General features: G+C 37.1%; 1 long non-coding RNA gene across 1 annotated transcript in view; it reads right to left on the bottom strand.

The window, feature by feature from the left end:
• Positions 1-23,710, bottom strand: part of LOC131403842 (uncharacterized) — a 45,627-nt gene that overhangs the window by 8,375 nt on the left and 13,542 nt on the right. The window contains exon 2 of the long non-coding RNA XR_009219565.1: positions 15,929-16,073. This is a non-coding gene — a long non-coding RNA (uncharacterized LOC131403842). The remainder of the gene's footprint in view (positions 1-15,928; positions 16,074-23,710) is intronic.

The raw sequence follows: 23,710 nt of genomic DNA on the forward strand, positions 1-23,710 counted from the left end.
TGCAGGGATCTTCCCTGTCCTATGCTCGACTGCATCTCCAGTGCCTGGAACAGTGCCCAGTTAAAGGAATATCACAATGATAGCCACTTTGTTGAATGAATAACGAGTGAATAAATAAATGAACCCATTTTGCAGGTGAAGAAAATGTGACTCAGAGAGGTTAAATAAATTTCCTAAGATCATATAGGGCATATAGATTTGTGGCTAAACAAGGATTCCACGCCGAAACTGTTGGACATCAAATTCCTTTCCATTTCCAATATGCCATGGTAGGTGGAACTTGAGATCTGGACAAGATGTGTAGACTCATTTCTCCCTGTTTCTCCTACTAACTATAACTATAAATTCCAGAAATAACACAAGAGGCAATCAAAAGAAAACTCTGAAAGGCGACAAAAGGAAGAAGAACTGGTTTCGGATCCCAGGACTAGAAAAAATAATACAAGGGCAATTTACATGCACACTCTTCTCAACCTAGCAACAGCAGACAGGCTCATTCTTTCCCTCGGTCGTTTGGAAGTCTCTCCGACAGCACCAGGTGAGCTCAGCAACACCCATAAGGGGACGGATAGGGAACCACACTAACAGTAAGCTGCCAGAGGAAGTGCTCTCCTCTGCACAGGGCCCGACATGCCCCTCCTTCACCAAGAGATATGGGTAGCTGGAAAGAGGGATCCCGCCACAACCCCACTTGGACCTGGAAGACTCATAGTCCCTGTGGGCTGAGGCTCCTCCCCTCCACCCAGAGACGCCAGCTCCCCAGCCCCAGAAAACCCCTTGAGTCCTCTTGGGCAGCACCAGCAGGGCCCAATAGCAACCACATCAGTAACCGATTAACCAAGTAGACTAGAATAACACTGCAAATGCTCTGAAAGTTAAACTGAACCATAGACCAAAACTGTAGCTAAGGCCTGTGTACTAATCAACAGGGTAACTGCCTGATAAATATGAGATTTAAATAGGATCCAGAGTGTCCTATCAAAATAGATGAGATGTTCAGGATACAATCAAACATCACTCATCATGTCAAGAATCTAGAAATCACAACTTGAAAGAGGAAAGACAATCAAGTGACGCTAACAGCAAGATGAAGCAGATATTGGAATTATCTGACAAGGATTTGAAAGCAGCCATCATAAAAATGCTTTAACGATCAATTACAAATTCTCTTAAAAAACAGATGGAAAAAATAGAAAATCCCAGCAAAGAAAGGTAAATAATAAATATTAACTAAATGAAAATCACAGAACTAAAAATACGATAATAGGAATAATAAACTTGCTGGATGGTCTCAGTAATAGTGGAGACGACAGAGGGTTGAATCAGTGAACTTGAGGAAAGATCAATAGAATTTAGTCAGTATGAAAAAGAGAGAAAAAAAAACAGGAAAAAAAAATGAACAGAGACTAGAAGACTTGTGGGAATATAACAAAAAGTTTCAACATTCATATCATTGGAGCCTCGGAAATCAAGGAGAAAGACAGTAGGGTTGAAAGGGTATTCAAATAAATAGTAGCTGAAAGCTTCCCAAATTTGGCAAAAGACACAAACCTACAGATTCAAGAAGCTACATAAACCTTAAACAGGATAAACCCAAAGGCATTCTTGGCAAAATCCATCATAATTAAACTTCTGAAGTCTAAGACAAAAAGAAAATTTTGAAAGCACTCAGAGAGAAATGATGAGTTACTTATAGGAGAACGCTCATTCTAATGACAGCAGATTCCTCCTATGAAACCATAGAGGCCAGAAGGAAGTAGCTAAATTTCAATATTATGTTTTTTTCCTAAACAAATAGGAAGAATCATTAACTATCACAAACATGTAGATAAATCTCTAGTGCTACTTACCTGGAAGCAATCTAGATCAAGTTGCAGTGTGAGAAGCAGCTCTGTGCAAATCAATGCCTGGAGTTCCACTGGAGGCATCTCTTTGAGGGTCTCCTGGGTCTTCTCTACATGAATTTCTTATTTAATGCATAGCCTACGTGTTATGTCCTTAGCAGGATTTCTAAATTTGAGAAAATCTATCCAACCACTTTCGCTATATGCAGTAACCATCAGAGAGAAACTTAATTTTATTTACATAGATTAGCCAGGAGAGCAAACTCTAGCTTGGTACTTCATGCATTTTATAGATGCACACTCAATTTTCAACATTGTACTAAAAGCTTAAGTTTAGTCTGACCGTGCCTTGCCTCTAAAAATGGACAGGCACTCTAGAAATGGACACGGTATTTATTTTTGTGGATATATATCAAATACAGTTTTCAAATTTCCTTATAAGATTAGAAACCCCATTGAAAGATTGCAAAGGCTCAGTATTTAAATGGTAGGGAACTACTAGGAAAGATAGAGGGGAAAATAAGATTGCTGATTATAGCTTCTTTAAAAGTTACTTCATTGTTTGACCTTAGCATACCATTTTATTTAAAATATGCTTGTTTTATATATACAAAACTTCTTTTGAAATGATTATTAGACAGTTAATAAGTCTTTTGAAGACTAAAGGCAGTCTGTTAAGTATTTAAGGTATTTCAGCTTTGCCTCTGATAGTATATATCCTCAATGAAATGTAACTTGAAAATGGATTTTCTTATCATCCATGAAAAAGTATAAACTTAATCTAGTTTCAATTTCTTTATCTCAATACCCTTTTAATTGACACTTTGCCTCACCTAATGAAAAAGCACTCTCTCCACAATCACAACTATTAGAATCTTATTTTGCCCTTGTCAAGACTAACAGACAGCAAGTTGAAGCTTAAACACTGATAGCTGAAAATCTTCTCATCCAAAAGCCTGTAAAAATCTTCAGTATCTTGACTGAATATATATCTATTATTCTTTATACCTAACTTCAAGAGGATTTAGAATGACAGATAACAAGATTCAAGAAAGTCTTAATGTACTTTAATTCCAGCTTTAGAAGTATTAGGTACTGCGATTTTTTTTCCTTTAAAACATATTTAAATATACAAGAGGAGCTAAAGGTAAGTTATACAGACTTCTTAAAATATACCATTTACTGTCTGTCTTTTTAAAAATAATTCAATTTGTTCACCATCCACGAAAAAAAGTATATCCGCTGGGATATAGCTGAGTGTAACTCTACATTAGCAGCCAAAAGTAATGTAAATCCACAAACAGAGTCCATAAGTTTCTGAAATTCTCAATCTTCCTTTGTTAAATAGCATAAATTATGATACTGGTAGTGAAATCAGAGTTCTACGTGTGATTAGAGAACTTATTAAATAATACGTAACTCATCTATATGATGCAATACCATGCATATATTAAAAATCAGGTCCTCACAGTATACACAAAAGTGGGAAAATGCTTACTCTTTATTGTTAAGGAAAAACAGAATATGAATTGTATTTCTGGAGCATCCAGATTTTTTATATATTTCTTACTCTTGTTTATTGTTTTGTATTCACATAAATTTCAAATATATGCATGTAAACTCTGATAGTAAGTCACAGCTGAGTTTGTATCAGTTTACCCAACTCACCAGCTGCTTTATTTTCATTGAATCTATCTGACACTACTCTCGCCTCTAGGAGCGATGATTTGCTTTTAGTCAATTAAGAAGACACACAGAGTTTATTCGTGATGTCACCAAGATGGACAAGTAGGAGATCCCACAAACAGCAACAATTAGACAGCTATCCACAAACAAAAAGAGCTTTGAGAGAGCTCTGTGGTCCACTTAAGAAATTTCAGCAGCACAGTGGAACAAAGGGCTTGAGAATAACTGCCCAGAAAGGGAAGGAAGACAGCTTCGTTTTGCCTGTATCATCCCATCTCCCAAGCTGCATGGCTCAGCAGCAAGACGGAACTTCCCAGCTAGAAAGAGTTCCCTTTGCAGGGGAAGGAAGAGCAGGGTGAGCGACCAGCTTCCTCAGCCTTTCAGGGCACTGCATGAAGGTCCCGCCTTGTTTCCACCCCACCCGGAGACCTGCAAAGCTGAGACATACAGAGATGGCTCAGAACAAGGAAGAAAAGCAGGGGCTACCAGTAGCAGCCACACAGCGGAGCAATCCGGGTTCCCGGTAACCTACTCTGCACACAAACCCAGCTGCTTTTGCCACGGAAGAAAACAAACCCAGCACAAGCTGTCATCACCGGCCTCCTCTGCCACGAGCCTGCAATGAACCAGCAGCCAGGGTTGTGCACACTGACAGCCAGGGGCACTGGCTGGTTGGTGGGAATGTAAATTTGTACAGCCACTATGGAAAACAGCATGGAAGTTCCTTAAAAAATTCAAAATAGAACTACCTATGATCCAGCAATCCTACTTATAGGTATATATCCAAAGATGATGAAATCACTATCTCAAAGAGATATCTGGACTCCCACATTCATCGCAGCATTATTCACAATAGCCAAGACATGGAAACAACCTAAGTGTCTTTGAATGGATGAATGGATTTCAAAATGTGATATATATATATATATATATATATATATAAACACAATGGAATATTGTTCAGCCATAAAAAAGAAGGAAATCCTGCCATTTGAGACAACATAAATGGACTTCGAGGGAATTATGCTAAATGAAATAAATCAGACAGAGAAAGAGAAATACTGTACGATCTCACTTGTATGCGGAATCTAAAAACATCGAACTCATAGAAACAGTAGAATAGTGGTTGTGAGGGGCTGAGGAGTGTGGGAAATGGGGAGAAGTTGGTCAAAGGATACAAACTTTCAGTTATAAGATGAATAAGTTCCAGGGATCTAATGTACAGCATGATGACTATAATTAACAGTACCTGTATTGTATACTTGAAAGTTGCTTTGAGAGTAGAGCTTTAATGTTCTCACCATAATGACAACAATTATGGTAATTATGTGATGGGAAGGATGTATTAACTAACCTTATTGTGGTAAATATTTCACAATACATACATGTATCTAATCATTGCATTATACACCTTAAACTTACACAATGTTACATGTCAACTACGTCTCAATAAAGCTGGAAAAAAATAAAAGAAGACATACAACTTTGCAAGGTCAGAAGAACAAATAGTTTTCCAATATGGTCATGTTGTGAGTCGATAAATATAGAAACACTTGTTCTTAAGAAGTAAATTCAAATGGTAGCTACAGTTTCAGATATACTTATCTTCAAACAGATGCAACAAAAATCTTCAGAATCCTCCACCATTTCAGATAAAAACTACTAAAATGAGCATGAGTGACAACCTTGACTAGCGGCATCTAAATCATAAGAATCATGTTCTGTAGTAAGAGAATAGAATACAGCTGGGGAAAGTTTGAATTTATGTAAAGAATGGTGCCCTTTTTATGTACAGGTCCTCTGTTACGCACATTCATGATCTTGAAGCTGGGTACCTGAGTGTTACTGTAAATATTCCATACGAGCATGGTTACCCTCCAACTTTGCTCCCAACACAGACACAGATGAAAAGAATAAACTAACTTAGTTCCCATTAGATGTATATGTTGTGTCCAAATGCTTGCTTCACAGAACATGCATAATTATAGCTTATTAACTTGTTGTTTACTTGTCTAACCAAAGGGGTCACTCAAGGTTCACAAGGATTTATGAGCTTGTTTTGCAGGAGAAAAAGAATGCCTTTAAGGAAGTTACAACTACCAGATAACCAGCCCCCCTCCCCCCCTGCACCCCCCACCCCCACCACTGCCACTGCCGCCAAGAAGTCTGGTTGCCCAAGGTCTTATCTAAAGTGAAAGAAACACAGATTTCCCCTTTTGTTTCCCCAAAACTCCACCTCCCAAACCCCTTAGCCCTATGAAGACCCCCTGCTTTCTTCCTTTGTTAAGGCAGCTCTGAGAAAGCCTATTCTCCCGCCTTCTCATTTTGGCCAATTCAAATAAACCTTTCTCTACCTCCAAGCACCAAGTGTCTCAGTGACTCGCTTACTGTGCACATTGATCTGAGCTTAAGAGGTTCAGTATAAATCTCATCTAAAGTTTTGATCACAAATGAGAAATTTGTGTTCACAAAATCTAAGTAAATTTCTCACTGCCCAAAGCTGGCAAAAGGCAGAGCTTAGATGTCTCAATATCAATTCTTTTTACTACATAAGACATATTGTGGGATCCAAAATGCCTGAGAGAGTTATAAAGGAAGAATGGGTAGGTGATAGGCTACTCCAGTCATCTACGTATTTAGATGAGTAAATAGCACCACCATTCCCCCAGTTGCTCAAGACATAAGTTTTTTATGCTTCTCTTTCCCTCAATACCTTTATCAATCTATGAGCAAGTCTTGTCTACTCTACCTTGAAATCGTATTTCAAATCCTTGCACTTTGCTCTGTCCTTACTACCATCACTCTAGTCCAAGGCATAACCATATCTTTGCTTGGCCAATGCAAGAGACCTGTGACTGGGCTTCCTGAGTTTACTTATGGCCCCTTCTAGTACATTCTTCACATGACAGTCAAAAAATATAAATTAAATAAAATATTGCCACTTCCTACTTACAACTTCTTATTTTGGCTCATACGTAATTCTTATTACTACAAGATTTATCCCCACTTGTGTCACTTCTCAATTTTCTCACCTATTATCTACTTCTCTCCTGACACGCTGACCTTTTTTTGGCTCCTCACATGCAACAAGCTCATCTGTAGATTTAGGGTGTTTGCAATAAACTGCCCCCTCCTCTCAGCATGTTCTTCTACCTGATCTTTGTATAGTTGCCTTCTGATCAATCAATTCCATGCTTCAATGTTACTTTTTCAAAGAGGCCTTTCCTAGCCTCCCAATTCAAAGTGACCACACAAACACTTTTTATCACATCATCCCATTAAATTTTTCTTTGTAACACTTACCACCATCTATTTTAATATTAGTATGTACTTATTACTGACTGAGTCTTGATTGTCTCTCTGTTTCCCCATCAGCATGAGTCTAATCCAGATGAGCAAGGACCTGGCCTCTTTTGTTCACCCCTGTGTCATCAGAACAGCCTGATGTAGAATGAGTGCCCCATAAATAATTGTTGACTGAATCAATGACCTCAATTACCTTTCAGCAACAGAGCCTTCTTTTCTTTTCATCCTATAGTCCCCTTAAAACATGTAAAACTCAGAGGTAGTTCTGATATCTAATGTTTTATCTATCACAATACTTCCTATCATCAGAGTTAGCCAAACTACAATAGTTTTATTCTTGTTATCATTTTAGTATTTTCTTTTCTATGTCTGTTCAGGAAATCCATTTAATCCTCATTAAGGAAAAGTCATCCACAGTCAATGAATAATAATAACTGAGATCAAAGTAGATATATTCAATAACTTAAGCTCATAAATTAATAGATAGTAACTCAATATAGCAATGGCATTTTGAATGTGGGAAGCCGAAATATGGTAAAACAGCTTTAGACACAACACACGCCATCAGCACAATAACACTGCATTCACGGCTCAAAATAAATTAGCAAACAGAATGAATAGCAAGCCAAATGCAAAATAATGAGGAGGAGGGGAGAGGAAAAGGAAGAGAGGAAGAAGGGGAAAGATATTACAAAAAAAATTCAACTATAAATGAAAAAGAAAAAATCGTCATGGGCAGTTGGAATGTGTCCAAGTATCATAATCCCTGTTCCAATGGTTTCCAAATCAGAAACACCAGGGAAGCATTTTAGAAATACAGTCTCAAGTCCGAGTCACCGATATTCATATTTCAAAGGCTTGGAGTGGAGACCTAGAATCTATATTTTTAACAACTATCCCATGCTATTCTGAGTTTGAAAACCACTGATTTAGTCCTACAACCTGCATTTTGCAGATGAAGAAGCAAAGATCCACAAAAATTCTTGATACCTATCCCACTAACCAGCGAAGATTAAGTTCCCATACATTTTTTTGGATACTAAAAGATCACTCTATAAGAGTTTTAAATACTCCAGAAAAATAGATGAAGGAACTGGGCCGGTGGTGTGATTAATAAGCACACCTGAATGTATCCTATGGACATACTCCCCAAGGAGTGCTTCACTGTTTAAAAGCACCTCACATGAAGCAAGTGCCATTCTATAACTTAAATTTTCGTTTTGATTACTTGGGCTCAAAGTAGAAAATCAAGTAGAGAGAAATCATAGAGGCTAGTTGTAGAGCTATTGTAGAAATTAAGAAAGAAGTGGCCGTATCTTGGATTCATGGGAGCGCTGTGTGAGGTCACAGAGGTGAGTCCAGCATAACTCCAGTGGGATCCAGTCACATAGACTGCAGCATGAATGGTGCACCTGAAATGGTAAGGTGAAACAAACCTGTGGGCTAAGGTGATGGAGGGAGGAAGGGAGAAAGAGAAAGAGGTAAAGAGTTGAAATTAAGATATATTTAGACATAAAATGCATCTAACAGAAATATAAGTAAATCATGAGTTTATGTGAATTTTTAGTTACATAGTTGACATTTCTAATATTACATATTCTTAGGATTATATTCTCTAAATTTCTGTTATCCTTTACACACATCATATCTTGCATACTTGATTTGCAGACCATGAAATAAAGAAAGAAGAGAACGTCTACTTATTAAAAGGATTTATGCTCCTTTCTGAATAAATGTCCTACACATTTTCCAGTGATTCCTATAAAAATAAAGATACTCTACCATCTTAATTTCTAAAATAGCTCAAAAAGAAAGAAGTTCTTAGTCATGAACAAATACACTGATGAGTAAACAGTATAAAATGATCAAATATTTCAGAAAAATATCTTTCTTAAAGACTTTTTTTATCAGAAAAGTACTATTTGCCATTTATCTCTTTGCTTAATTCCAAATCACCATTAAGTGTTTTTTTTTCTACTTAACTTGATTTGACAAAGAAAAGAAACTAATAATATGAATAACAGTCTCCTTAAAAAAATAAAATCTTAAGAATCTGGTATCAGTGTTCAGAAAGTCAGAAAAGCAAGAAAAAAAGTTGTTACATTGAAACCAACACCTAAGTTAATTTTGTTTATGGTCTCTCTGCTAATTAGACTAGCTAAAAGAGAAGCTCCAAATTTAGTATACACAATGCAGCATTTGCAGTGTCTAATTTAGTATCTGTAGGAAAAACAACAATCAAGTTTGCATGCATTGATTTTTTTTCCACTAAAATCTCATGTAGTTTATTGTTCATGACTTAATTTTCCATAGTTCTATAACTTTAATAAAACCTAACTCAATTAAGGAAGTTTAAATTTATTCCAAATCAGCTTGCAACACTTGCAAAAAAAAACTTTAGCAGAAAAAAGCTAACAAGGGCAAAAGTTACCTTGTAAGAAGACCTTTTGGTTGTTAATTTAAACTTTTTAATAGGCAAATTAAAGGTCATTTGTAAAATAAAGGACCAAGTAAAATTTTTGATGCTTGTGAGAATGAGCAAGTGTTATAAACAACTAGTTAATGAAACATTCTTATGGAAAGAATGGATTAAGTTCACACTTTATGCTAACAACTACAGGTTCAAAGAGGGGCCCTACTAGTTATACATTTGACAGTATTATTATCCACCCAGTCGGCCAACCACAAACCCAGGTCAGAGTTCACTCAAAAGAACACTAACTGGACTCTGGACCAAGATTGCAACATAAGAACATCCTGAATGTCCCTCTTCCCATGCACGCAGGAAATGTACAATTCCCTCTGAGAGAAACCAGAAATTAGCTGAGGGACTCCTACTCACCAGGCAAAAAAGAAAATATGTATATCAAAATGGTTAGGAAAGGCTGAGATCATCTCTAGCCATCACCCCACCCCTGGGGACAACCCCATACAATCTGGATGGAACCCTCAACTCCCAGCTTCTCCCAGAGGAGAGAGTTTGGACCACACATCTAGTGCCTCGGTGTCAACTGCCCCACCTGAGGGATGGACCCCTAAGCACCTAGCTCGGAAAGCCAGTGAGACTTGTGCTCACAAGTCCCACAGGACTACAGCAAACAAAGATGCAGTCCTTAATGGGCCTGCAAGCAGGGCTGCAGCTATCCCTACAGGGCTCAGCGCAGAGGGAGCAGGCAAAAGTCCACATCTTCCCGTTTCTCCCTGGAAGAGGTTTGACTGCATACTTTACAAGCTGCTGCCTGAAGGTCTGACTTCTAATTAGCATGCATCAGGGCTGACTACAATCTCCCCTGAGCCTGGAGGAGCCAGTGGGGACTTCCCCTGCCTTCTTCCCTCAGCTGATGCCAACAATAAAACCAAGTCACCAGCATCCCCCTGGAAGTAGCTTGTTCAAACATCTAGGGCCCTAACTATTAAAGCTGCTGCCTGAGGAACAAGCCCCCAGATCACTTAGCTCTAATAGCTAAGAGGGCTCAGCATTCAGGAGTCTCACGAGACAATAGCAAACGAAGAAATACTTGCTAATGAGCAAGCAAGCAAGCTCTTGGCCACAGTGGCTATTCCTCCAGGGCTCAGCACAGAGGGAGCAGGCAAAAACTCTTCTCTGACTTTCCCCCCTGTAAGGGACTTAACTACATTCCTGTAGACGGCCGTCTTCTTCCGGTGTCTTCACAGTCTTCCCTCTGTGTCTGTCTGTGTCCTAATCTCTTCTTATAAAGACATGGGTCATGGTCATAATGGATTAGGGCCCATCCTACCAACCTCATTTAATTTTAGTTACCTCTTTAAACACCCTATCTCCAAATACAGTCACATTCTGAGACACTAGGGTTTAGGACTTCAACATGTGAATTTGAGAAGGGACGCATTTCAGCCTATAACACCATCTGAAGCTCTCTTCCATGCTCCTACTCCCACCGTCCTAGTTGAGACCTGTCTCCTGAGGCCTATCCTGGAATCTCAACCCCAGTCTGCCTGCACTCTATCTCCTACACTGCCCTCATTCTTGCTTTAGCTCTACCAAGATTTTAAAATAGGATAAAATTAGACCCCTTCGAATATGTTGCCCAAGGGTCAGCTCTTGTCTGGAAAACAAATATGTTGATAAAGTATGCTCTAAAAGCTTTTAAAAGTCTGCAAGCCAAAACAAAACAAAATCATTAGTCCTAGGGGTTAGTGCAGGAAAATATAATAAATGTACTTTTATTAAACGCTAGTTGAGACATTAGAAAAATTTCATATATACCAAACACCACACCTATGCTTATGTTGATGCTTTGTACTCAGTAGACATTTCATTTCTTACCTATGAAATTTGTAAAAATGTAAACAAATTATATTACCCGCTACAGATAAGGATGAGCTCGTCTATTTTGCTTACTGCTATATCCCAGGGCCCAGAATCTACATAAAATTATCAAACACTACATTCCTGATAGGAGTGATAATGATATAGCACTTTGGAAAGTAATTTCTTCACATAAATTCAAAGCTTTAAAAATATTTATTGAGCCAGTAATTCCAATAAGATTCTAACTTAAGGACATTATTCTAAATATGGAAATCTTCTGCAGGAAGATATTTCTTTCTGCACAAAAGTGTAACCCTGAGAAGATCATTTACATGTGTTTATAAGCGGGTCAAATCTTGAATAAAATAACAATAAAAATAATGGCTTAATAATGGGCCACTTACTATGTGTCACACATTAAGCTGAGTGTTTTACAAATATTACCCAATTTAATCACCACAACACCATAAATTAAATATTATTATTCCTATTTTTATAGATGGAGAAACTGAGACTTAAGATTAAGTAGCTTGTCCAAATTTAAGCCACTATTCAGTGATAGAGCCAATGTACAAACTGCAAAATGTAATTGATATTAGGATTCATTGACCCCATTTCTGATATTTTTCAAGTCTGTATTCCCTTCAAGTCTACATTATTCTCATTCTTTCCCTCTCTCTCACTCAGAACTTAAGAATTTAAGTAAGTGTAGTATCCTTTCCAAGAGTCTTTCAATTTAAAAGAAGACAGCTGAAAGAAACAACGATTAACCAATATCAGTGGCTCTCAAAGTGTCAGCTAGGAACCCATGAGAGTCCCTGAGATCTTTTCAGGAGACCTATGAGGTCAAAACTTATTTCATAACAAATCCAAGATATTCATTGCTTGTTTCACTCTCATTATTTTACAATTGTATAATAGAGTTTTCCAGAAGCTACCTGATAGGTGTTATCTCAACAGACTGAATGCAGAAACAGATAAGAGAATCTAGCTGTCTTCTATGAAGCCAGACATTAATCAGATTTACAAAAATGGGGGTGGGGTGGGGATGCCACTGTTCTCATTATTATTATTATTATTATTATTTTAGTCTTGGAAAATGTAGTTCTTTTCATGATAGCATTATGTTAACATGTAATGGTCTTATTATAATATTTAAAATTTTTTTCTTTTAAATTTTAATACAGCAATATCAATAGATATAACTCACATAAACCAGAGCTCTCTGGGGTCCCCAGTCATTTTTAAAAGTGTGAAAGTGTCCTGAGACCAAAAAGTTTGAAAATCATTGACATAAATTAGTAATAATGAAATCCCTGTTAGTGGCTCCAGGTCAGCCAAGAAAACATTTTGGAGGATGTGACATTTCTAGCAGGTTCGATCTGTTCCACAGACGTGGAAAGCTACTCGACCCAAGTTTGCTTTTTAAAATTATATCCACCTCCAATATACAGCGACTAACAACTCATTTGTCTTTAAACCTAATAAACATTTTTTGGGCACCTACATGAATCAAGTATTTAACACAATCAATATTTGGCAGTGCTGAGACATCAACCTAAGTTTTCTTATTCCAGGTCAATTGCTCTTTCCCCTAGGTTGCCACTAAATAATGTTTTAAAGCAATCGATATAAACACACCCAAGAAGGAACATCACCACCCACTGTGCCAGTATGCTCTCTGTCTCTCTCTGTCTCTCTCACACACAAACACACAAACAACAGTCACACACAAACACACACACACCCTTCCTTAATAGGAACTGACAGAGTTAGATTCACATTTTCTGAGATAAAAAGAGAAATCACTGTTCAACTTTTGTTCTCCTGTGGCAAAACAGTCCCTTGATTATAACAATGACAGAAAAGGCTCTTGCTTCATTTCCATTGATAATAGCATTATTGAGCTATTAAGCTCTCCCCTGCATCACTTACTATTCTTGATGTTTTCCATTCAGTATCTCAATCCTTGCAATAACCTGTGAGCTAAGTATTACTATCTCCATTTTACAAATGAGGAGACTAATGCTCAGAAAGAGTAAATAACTTGTCCAGGTCACACAGCTATTACATTACAGATATGGGATTCATACCGAAATTTCTCTATGTGTAATGCCTCAGATTCTTAACCAGCTCTTTACTCTCCTTTGTAATCTTTATTCTTATTAATTCTCTATGTGATGTGTGAAAAGGGATTACTTGCTTGGCTGTCACATGGTTTGATAGCCCAGAGTAAAGGTAGTGGCTGGATATGGTGATATGGTGCACAAAGGCATGGGGAAAACCAAGTTTTATTCCTATTATCTACTTGCTGACTTTTCGGATAGTTTTAGTTCCTACTGTGTTATGGTTCCTCAAAGGTTTAAACAACAGGTCATGAAGCAAACGAAATGATTCATAGCAGTACTTATTCACCCAGCTATTCTGAGTTCAGTAAAAAATAATAAACTGACTCTCTTTTTTTAACGTTAACTTAGACACTAGAGAGAGCTTGTGCAATGTAGAGAGTATGGAAAGAAACATGGACACTGGCAAGTACAGTTAATTGAACATTTTATAGAACATTGAGAGAGTTCAGGGAAAGTGCATTTCCCATTTTTTATCTTCCCATGTTTAATGAAAATCCACCTATTATGACTGCATAGAAAAAGAGGAAATAGAAGAGAATTATCATTTTTATTTCTACTTAGTAGCTCATCCAAGCATTTGAATCTACTGGATCTAGAGGCAATACATGCAGAGAGTCCACTGAAAGAGACAGGAGAAAGCATATACATCTGCCTTCAACCTTCCTCTCCCAGACTAAAACCTTCCCTTCCCTGACCACACAGTCTAGCCTTAAAGTAAATTTTGAAATAGACAAAAATTTCCTTCAACTCCAGGGACTCCTGTTTTGTGCTTTATCCCTCTTACCTTTCCAGTGGGGCGCCCCACCCCATTCTCCCTTGGGTACCTGGTGCCCAAATGAACTAAAAAATGTACTTGATCAGCTTTGGTGGAATATGGTACCAGTGTCTGATACCATTTATATTTCATTGATGACAAAAATCCATAAGTTAGAAGAATAAAGCCTTAGGATGAAATTTCAGGAAACGTGATTATTGATTAGCAGCTGCATTTTTGAAAAGCAAGTCCAGCCATATTGCTACCTTTTAAACCTAATCATTACATTTTTAAACCAAATTTTCAGTAGCAAAGTGTTTATAAATCCTGATGTTACTTTCTGCATATTCACTTTCTGATAATTATATGTCTTCCATGAAACGTTTTAAAGGACATTTTGTTTAAATTTTTTATAGCTTATACATATAGGAAAAAGGGAAAGAAAACGGAAGGAACAGGAGTCGTCCAAGGGAAGGAAGAGAGAAAAACTGAGTTTTTATAAAGAAATGATGCTTTCAAGGGATTTCACTATTAGAACATCGAAGGCTACCACTCTTCCTCCATGGGGCCCCATGTCCTAAAAGAAAAACAAGGGTAAAAACCCAATAGGCAGAGCTCCTATTGGGTAGAATAATATTCTGGATGTCAGACCATAATGCAAGAGCACACGTATAAAATTATGGAAAAGGCATATTATACTGACAGGACTCTGGCAACCAACATGCATGAAATGTTACACATAAAAGGAATCTCAGAGAGTATTATAAGGGAGGAAGAAATTTTCCTCTACCCTTTTAGATTTTTCTGGCTGGTCTAAGAATTAAATTGACATGAGACCGAATAACAGGAGAAAAATCAAACAAAGTTTATCCTAATAGCAACTGAAACCAAAAGACACAAGATCCAGAAAATTCACTCACAAAAATAGTCTAAGGAAGCAAAGACCTTCATTGCACAGGCGGTAAGGATGGTTTTGTGCTCCAGTCTCCCACAGGGTTTTTTCCAGCACTAACAAGCAACAAAGGTTGAGACAGCAAAGGTCCCTTATGGAATGGGACCCTTTATGACAAACTTCACTGACAGCTGACACAGCAGGACAAAGACAGTGCATCTCGGAATCCCAGTCAATTCAACTGGTCACCAAGATGCATGCCGGTGTGTGCATCCTCTGGATGGCGGAGATCAGAAAGGATATTCTCACAAAGCCAAGCTCTCAAGACCTATAATAAGACAAAAGAAAACCTCATCCTTTTTTTTTTTTTTCTTATTTGCACATAACAGCTTTAGCTAAGCTTTGGGTCTCTTGGTGCCAAATTAATACCTAAGAGGGATGTGCTGTGGAGTGGGAGATTGTGTATGGGTTTTACAGTGTACCTCATTCCACAGATGTTTCCTTGAGGTTAGTGGGTGACCTAGTGTCCATCTAACCTATTCCATGACCAACTTATCCTATCATGGGAGTCTTCTCAAGGTGGTGAGCACCCTAATGGCTCTTAAATGCTCCACCCATGCCCACCAACTTTGCAGCCTTGGCTTTCAAGATGTCCCTCAGCAATATCTTTTACCTCGTGTGCATATTAACCCACAACAAAGTTTCTGACCGCAGGGCTGGCCCAAACCACAGGTTTATAGGGCCTATGCCTGTGTCCTGCCCTATGGTTTTTCCTTTCTATGACAAATGACACAAAAGACAGAGACAAGGAAAAACGGTGACCATCTCTGGGAGGAGAAGGATCAATAAAAACCAAAAAGTACTCTACCAAATTTCCCAGTCACTAAGTCCAAAAAATTGTCTTCACAAATATTTTCTCCTGCTAATCCAAATTTAGAAAAGGAAAAAACCCACCACTCTCACTTCCATTGGACCCTGCAGGCAGAGATCTGGGAGACTGACATGGTAAGAACTTTTACCTCTTACCAGTTCTTGTCAGAGGTCCAGCATCTCTCAGCTGCAGCAGTTCCAGAGCAAGCTGTGTCCAGCCAGTTAAGTTGTCTCCCATCCTCATCGCAACTGTAGAAGAGGAAGAAATTTTCCTCTACACTTCTAGGTTCTTCTGGCTAGTCTAAGAATTAAATTGACATGAGACAGAATAACAGGAGAAAATAAAACAAGTTTAGTAACATGTATACTTGGGAGAAACTCAGGAAAACTGAGTAGCTCACCAAAATGGCCAAAGCCACCACCTTAAATACCCTCTTTAGTTAAAGACAAAAGAGGATGCTGGGGGTAGTGATTTGGGACTTCAAAAGGGAGTAAGGCAATTCACATGGAGATAGAAAAGCAAATGATTGGTAAACAGATGGTTGCCCTGCCTTGTAAAGACAATGGGACATGGAGAGGACTTTGATCAAATGGGCCTTGCTAGGTTCCTCCCTGTTGACTATACCTAGTTCATATTGTACTATAGATATCTATGGTGATAGCTCCTACGTGGAACAGGCCTTCTATCTTAAATTCTTTTAAGTAGTTAAGGGGAAGGCCAAACTTTCTTCCTGAGTCTTTTGTTCTTAAAAATAAGCCAAAGAGACACATTTTGGGGTAGCAAATTCTGCTCTCCTACAGTATTCTTATCCCATCCTCAAAATTACCATTGAAAGGAGGAAGAAAGGAAGGAATGGAAGGTGAGAGAGAGGAGGGAGTAGAAAGGAAGGAAGGGAGGGAGGGAGGGAGGGAGGGAAAGACAGAAAGAAAGACAAGAAAGAAAGACAGAAAGAGAAAGAAAGAAGTCAAAGGCAGGAAGGCAGAAAGAAAGAAAGAGAAAGAAAGAAAGGGAGGGAGGGAGGGAGGGAAGAAAAGAAAAAAGAAAGAAAGAAAGAAAAGAAGGAAGGAAGGAAAGAGAGAGAGAGGGAGAGAGGGAGGGAGGGAGGGAGAGAGGGAGGGAGGGAGGGAGAGAAAGAGGGAGGAAGGAGGGAGGGAGGGGGAGAGAGAGAGAGAAAGAGAGAAAGAAAGAAAGGAAGAAAGGAAAGAACGAAAAAGAAAGAAAAGAGTAAACTAACTAAAGCTGAAAATGCTAAAGATTTGTTCAAGAACAAAGAGCTAGAGAGTTGCTGAGTCAATTCTAGAATCTCCATTTCATTCCCAGTTCAGAAATTTTTTTCCACAGCTCCACTAGGATTCACTCTGTTTCAGTGACTTGGATTTAAACCCACTCATTTCTAGATGCATTCTCTGGAGACGTTTAGTAGGCACCATGTCCCCATATGTTCTCTTACTACCTTTTTTTTTTTCGTAACCAAATAAGGCATCTGCATCTCTGTGATGTTTGATTTCCAAGTAGAAATTAAACATTCAATACTACATGATCTGGTCATTCTTTTGCTTACTCTCAGATCCATTTTCTGCCCTTCTGTTTCTCTGTTCTGCGTATTGGGGGAATTAACCCCATAAACAACACAGACACCCTTCCCAACTGATTTCCACCTAAAGTTGACTAACGGAAGGCAAATGCAGGAGAATGGAGAGTGAGAGGAAGGGAGAAACAACCTTGTTTCCACTGGTGCCCTCCTTCCCACAGCCTAGAGTGGCATCTATAACTACATCTCCCTATGGCTCCAGCCCACTCAGAACAGCTCATTCCTTCACAGACCCAGTTCCCACGGGACAGCCCTCACCACAGCTCTAGCTTTCACCTAGATCCCCAGGTTTGGGAGCTCTTGTAACAACATCTCCTCCTGTTGTCCCCTAGGCATCGTTGGTAATGATTTCTTCCTGTTGCTAATATTAACTGACTTGCCATCTCTTGTTTGGCTTCTCAGATCATCATCGTCTGTGTGACTATTTCCTTGTATCAAACTCTCTGAAATGCCTAGAGAGTTTGCTGCTTCTTGACTGGACCCTCATGCATCTCAGTTGCAGAGCTAAAGTCTTCTCCCTTTAAAAGATACTTCTTTCTTAGCCACTGATGTCCTCTCATTCTTGCATACTCTTTCCTAGCCCATCAGTCCCCAAAGCCAAGAACTCACATAAGAGGAGGTTTGTGGACAAAGAAGGAAGATGGATACTTGATTTGAGCAGCATGGTGCTCCTCTATTTCTTTTATGGGCTACTTTATAAATGACTACAGCCCAAGAAGAGCTCGATGTAATCAGAATAATTGATGAAAGTTAATATTTAGTCTACTAGTGTCTCCAATGCTCCCCTCGACACGCACATACACATTCCCATATCCATTTAGAATAATCACTATTTCACAAAGTTGGAAAAAACTCTGACTTTGCATTCATATCTTATTTTATTTGAAACTAGCACCATATACCTGGTGTTTGACAAACTACAAGCCAGAAAATCGTATACATATGCCAACTTTAAGATGATATACGTAAACTAAGACTATACAGTAAGATTGATTACGCATTGATTATTTGTCTTACAAAATGATTCATCATGTTACTCCTTCAAGTATCAAACATCTCTAGCGTATTTAAAATGTGATTTGATTACCAAAACTTATATTATGCTAGCAAACATTTCTTACCATGAGAAAAAAAAATCAACATACGAAATTTCACTATATTTCAATTTATTAGGGCCCAGTTTCCTTCAGCTCAGAGTGCTGAAGTCTACAATGGAGACTGTTCTGCTGAAAATATTACTCAAGTTAATATAGACTAAATAGTTGAGTATTTGGATTTTGTTCTACTTTGGAGCATTTGCTTTATGGGGTTTCCTTTAAAATAATGGAGATTTACACCATGGAAGTTTAAAGGAGGAGGTGCTTTAGAATATTTGGGGTGCCATGAAATCTGGAGAGCAAAGATAGGACCTAAAGATCAGATTCAGGGAACCCCATTAGAAAAGTGTTTTCCTTTGCACCAAGAAGGCAGTCATAGGAAGCTACAGCTGAAAATATTTGCCTTCTCATTATAATAAGCTTCCAGAAACCCTCCACTCCTGCATGCCAGAGTGGCACAGCTTGGGGTTACTTATTCTGAACCCCTACAGCATCAGTATTTGAGGTGCATTCAAAAGTGAAAGAGCTATGGCTTGGAGAATAATTTATTCTAATTCCGTTGGTTCACCAGAGAAAGATGCGCTTACTGAATGATGACTCAGCAAGTCTGTGGACACACGTAGAGATCTATGTTCTTTTTGTTTGTTTGTTTGTCACTTTATAAGTTACAGAGTTTTTAAAGGTTTGAATTCACAAACACACATATACAGACATACACAATTATTCTATAAGTCAGTTCAACTTTCTGATGAAATTTACCTAGGTCAAAATTTGGTTTACAAAATACAAGATATAATTTTATTTTTTATTGCTTTTACTACCCTGTCAATATTTAAGCGCTAAAAACTCTGTGATTTTGGTTATTTCTGCATCATTTTCCACTTACTTTTCAAAGGTTAATAACTTTGTTAATTATTTTCAAATAGAAAGATGCAACACTAGAAATAGTAACATTAGAGAGCAGGCTTGGCACTCGGAGATATTCATGATAGTAAGAGAGATCTAATCATTCTCTAGTTTTAACCCTACAGCTCTATCAATGAATTTAACAGCAAAAGAGGTGATAGTCCTAACCCAACCACAATTTGTAAGTTGATAGTAAGTAAATTTAAACCCAGCAAGATTTCTTTACAAGCTTATTTATAGCATTGATTTTATTGACTTCAGGGGAAGTCAAATGAGCCTAAATCTTGTGTCTTTTACGTGAAAGCCCTGCACCATAACTACAGAGGGCCAACTTACAACAATATTTACAATCCAAAAGAAGGAAATTTTAAAATCAAATCACCAGAGTGCTTTTGCCAACAGCTAAGGGGAAGAGGTGCGACCAGGGAACCAGGCAAAGAAAGGGTCACTGAGGGTCTGGTCAACAACTAACATGGTCTGTCAAATGTTTTTCAGACAAGAAGAAACTATGTGTTCTCTTTTGCAGAGCTTGCTGCCTCCATTTTGCAGATGTTGCTATCTTGCAGAGAAACTTACATGTTTGCACCAAGACCCTTGCAAAACGTTCCAGGCCCAAGTGTCCTAAAGTTAGTTTAAATTCATTAGCATCTAAAATTCGCCTCCTCTGGGAGGGTCCAAACAGCCATTTTTAGATCATGCAATGTATGTAATAGCATGTTTACCTGCTACACCTGTGCCCTAAATGAATACAGTTGTTACACAGTTGTTACAAATAAACCTTGTATCTTCTGCTCTGTTGTGTATAAAGTCTCCATCAGCCCTGAGCTCAGAGAGACACTGCATTGGGAGCTATCACAGGTGTTCTCCTTGCTTGTGCAAGCAATAAAACTTTTCTTCACCTACCTCTGCTTTGGCTGAGATTTTCGGCTCCATGCTCACCAACAGACAAACCCACTGAGTTCAGTTACAGAGGAGTTTGGAGTAATACAATGAAAATTACAATCAAGTAAATAAAGTAAAATTGCTTAAAGTTTCCTTCGAAGTCAACTTCAAAATTATCTTGGAAAGTAGAATTCACGTAGTAGGAGGAAATGGTTAAAGATCTCAGATGAGGAATAGCCAATCTGATGACTTATCAGATGTCCCAGGCATGTTAATATTCTTACTATATATATTAAAACAATTTGTTAGGCAAGAATACAGAATGATGAAACAATTATGTAGATCATGGTACACTATTTCTAGTGATGATGTCTATAAAAACGTAGAATTTTAAGGTAATCAACAGTAAAATAAGTGTTAAACAACTTTTCAACAATCCATCTGATGGTTTTTCCGAGAAGGAACACTATTGACTGGGAAAAAATAATAGGCGAATTTGAATGGAGTCAAATTTATGACAGTCACAACCACAGGAAAGTTAGCTTGGATCAAATTCATGAGACACCCAGCAGCTACAATGTCATATACTGAGAACTATGAACAATTTAACTCAAATAATTTGCTTCTAGATCATCTCACTGTGTTCAATAACGTGGTAGAGATGGTAAATATGAGAGCAAAGAACTGATTTAAATACTCTATGAATGTTCATCTATATATAAAACATAAGAGGTGAATACTAAGGATTGTTCTACTACACAGATTTTTCCTAGGATTCACAAAGGCAGTGTTCAGAGGCTTCTAATTTATTGCTAAAGTGTACTATTTTTTCTGTTGGAGGAAACAAAAAATGTAATGACAAAGTTATTAACTCATTTATATCCTTAATAATAGAGTAATTCTTAAAGCCAGTGTAGCAATCAAATATTCTCCCAAGACTGAATGCTTAAACATTGCCATGCAAAACTATGAATATTTTTACTGCAAAACACATGATTACTAGAGCAAAAATGAAGTTAAAGAATTTGACAAAGTTGATTGCAGGCACTGTAAGTTGTTTGACCCAGTATTAATGATAAAATTAAGAATCTTATTTTCATTAAAAAATCTCCTTGACATTATTTTTCCTAGAACAAAAAAAAAGCTAGAGCTCAAATAATTTTTCAGTTCACCATATAAAAAGTTGGTCTAATGTCTCAATCAGATGATAAGTATATAGAAATTTCCACTAAGAATAGTTTTAAAACTTTGCACCACACCACCTTTTTAGGAGCATTCTGGGTGTGTCCTCTTCAGTGACCTAAGGGTGAACCAGTTGTTATTTGTATCTGTACTTTTATGGAAGTCTAGATTAATGTAAAAAAATTGCATCAATGGTGAATTTAAAATGTGGCTTCGTCTCTTTATAATTCAGCCTAACAATCATAATGTGATAGATCAGCATAGAATTGGATCTACAATGAAGTATCAAAACTAGGTAAAGGATGATTATTTATCCTAATGGAGAATAATAAAATATTGCTTTATATTGAAACATATATGAATATATTTTAGAGTAGAACTAAACTAATGATGCTTAATATGAAAGAAAGCACTTCAAATAAGTATGTCCTTGTGTTGAGCTATTTCAGGCTATGCCCTCAGATGCTGCCTTCCACCCTTACATTTCTTTGACCGTGAGGAGATATTTTTGTCAAAGCTTGTGAAACATTAGTGCAGTAGATACAAATTTGGATTAATTAATATCCTACATTATTGACTAGTTCTGTGACTTTGGAAATATGATTTAACTTCTCAGATTCTCAATTTATTCATCTTCAAAAATAGATAACAACATTTAATTCATAGAAGTACTTTAACAACTAAATGTAACAGTAATATAAAAATCAAGATGACTTGTTCTGTGTGTTTATCAACATTCAACTGTGGGAGACAAGCATGGAGGGAAATCATGCCTGCAGAATATGGTGAGTGCTATATCAGAATGGCTTCTAAACTCTCTGAGAGCACCCAGGAGAAACGGCTGAATTTGACCGAGGATAAAGGAGAAGTTATACAGAAGATGCTACACACAACAAAGGATATGACCAGAGAAGTTGAGGAAAAGCATAAGTAACCAAATAAAGGGAGTCACACAATATAAATGGTGAGAGGATTTTCAGGAGGTGTTGGGGACAAAATGGCAGATGAGAATTACAGGTGAAGGTTGGGGCTAAATTAAAGAGGTCCTAATAAGGATGTTGACTTTACAGCATATAAAGTAGAGAGCGGAGAAAAGAGTGTATTGCTTTTGTTTTTTTTAGTGATATATAATTGACATATAACACTGTGTCAATTTAAGGTGTACAATGTGTTAATTTGATATATTTATGTATCACAACATAATTACCACCATCGTGTTAGCTGACGTCTGACACCTAACACCTAATCCTGTCACATAATTATCATTTCTTTTTTGTAGTGAGAACAATTATGATCTAGTCTCTTACCAACTTTGAATTTTATAATGCAGATTGTTGACTATAATGACTATGCTGTGCATCCTATTTCCAGGATTTATTTATCTACTACTTGGAAGTTTGTACCCTTAAACAACATTTATTGGGAAGAATATATTGCTTTTAGAAAGATACTCCTAGCAGCAGTCTGGAGCGTGGTGTGACAAGAAGACACAGATGAAGGAAACTGCCACAGTAGTTCAAAAGCCAAGAGAAGAAACGATGAGAAAATTATAACAGCACAATTTACATAATATTAGAGTCAAAAAGACACTTTTCTAAAATTTAGGAACATACAAAACATGAGGAAAAAAAGAAAAATGTATGAAAAAATGCACTAAATGCAAGCAAAGCTATATTCAGAGACAAATTTATAATAAGTATATTGTCTAACTTTTTAAAAATAAGCTAATCATTGACCTGGAGAAATTACAAAAATAATTAAGTTTTAAAAAATAAGAGTAAAAGTAAATTTGAAACAAAAGGAAAACAATAAATGAATCAAAGGGCTTATATTTTCTGTAAAAAAATATTGTTAATAAATCTCTAGAAAATCTGCTCAAGAATAAAAGATTGAAGTAAATAACTTAAACATGGAAAAAGGGATCTGCTAATAAATAAAAGGGCTGTTATTTTAAATTACCAGTGAATTAAATGCAAAATTATATGTTAAGATATTTGAAAAGAAATTTGTGAAATAGATAATTTTCTGCAAAAAAAAATATTAAATTACAAAATTTACTCAAAGAAAAACAGCAACCTAAATAGAATAATATTCAGGTAAGAAAAGAAAAAAATCTATCAAAATATAAATTTTTGAAAAAGCTTGGAAACAATTTTACTGAGATACCCCTTATGTATTAAAGTAATATGTAGTTTCAATTATTACTAAAAGTATAGCAAATTTTCAGTGGATAGATATCTAAAGATCAACAACTGGCAAACAAATAACAAGCATATTGA

Source organism: Diceros bicornis, unplaced genomic scaffold (assembly GCF_020826845.1).
Source record: "Diceros bicornis minor isolate mBicDic1 unplaced genomic scaffold, mDicBic1.mat.cur scaffold_92_ctg1, whole genome shotgun sequence".
Classification (NCBI taxonomy): Eukaryota; Metazoa; Chordata; class Mammalia; order Perissodactyla; family Rhinocerotidae; genus Diceros; species Diceros bicornis.